Here is a 713-nt window from a genome sequence, read left to right on the forward strand (position 1 = left end):
GGTGTGTGTGTGTGTGTGTGTGTGTGTGTGTGTGTGGGGTAGACTTCAGACGTCGACTGGATGTAATGGAATAATTAATACCCCGTTTGACAAAAAATAGCTCTCAATCACGAGGCCCATTTACTTGGTTTCCAAAGCCGTAAGCCTCATGTTGTGTTATCTGTTGTTTCAGTTGTCATGGAGATGGGTCGGACGTTATCATGTGACATGAGTATGAACGTTCGGTCACATGATAGCCGTGTTGAGATGTGGCCGATTGCTCTGGAAGAACCAAGTGAGTGGACCTTGTAATAAGAACTTTTTGTCAAACTGCTATATCATAGGTCAAAAATGTACAATTAATTATTTAGTATGCAGGGTTTTTCCTACAATTATGATTTTTTTTTCTCCCGTTTTAGGCAGCTAAGAGAGCCAGAATGAATGTTAGATCAACGTGAGCATCAAAGTGAACTAAAGACTTCCTGGTATAGTCAGTCCCCAGTGGACTTCTTTTGTCTTTGAGCTTTTTAAGTGTTATTTATTAAATCTGATCTAGCTTTTCCAATCTTTGAGACACAGATATGGTCATGGTCACTGCTTCTTTTTTTTATTTTTATTGAAATAACAAAACCCCTGTCAAATACGTGCACCTTGGTCTTTTAAAAATCTAGGGAAACACCTTGGTATTACTTTAACCCTTATTTTGTCTTCCCATTGACCTGCAACTTTGTGTT

Source organism: Etheostoma spectabile, unplaced genomic scaffold, assembly GCF_008692095.1.
Source record: "Etheostoma spectabile isolate EspeVRDwgs_2016 unplaced genomic scaffold, UIUC_Espe_1.0 scaffold273, whole genome shotgun sequence".
In the NCBI taxonomy this organism is placed as follows: Eukaryota; Metazoa; Chordata; class Actinopteri; order Perciformes; family Percidae; genus Etheostoma; species Etheostoma spectabile.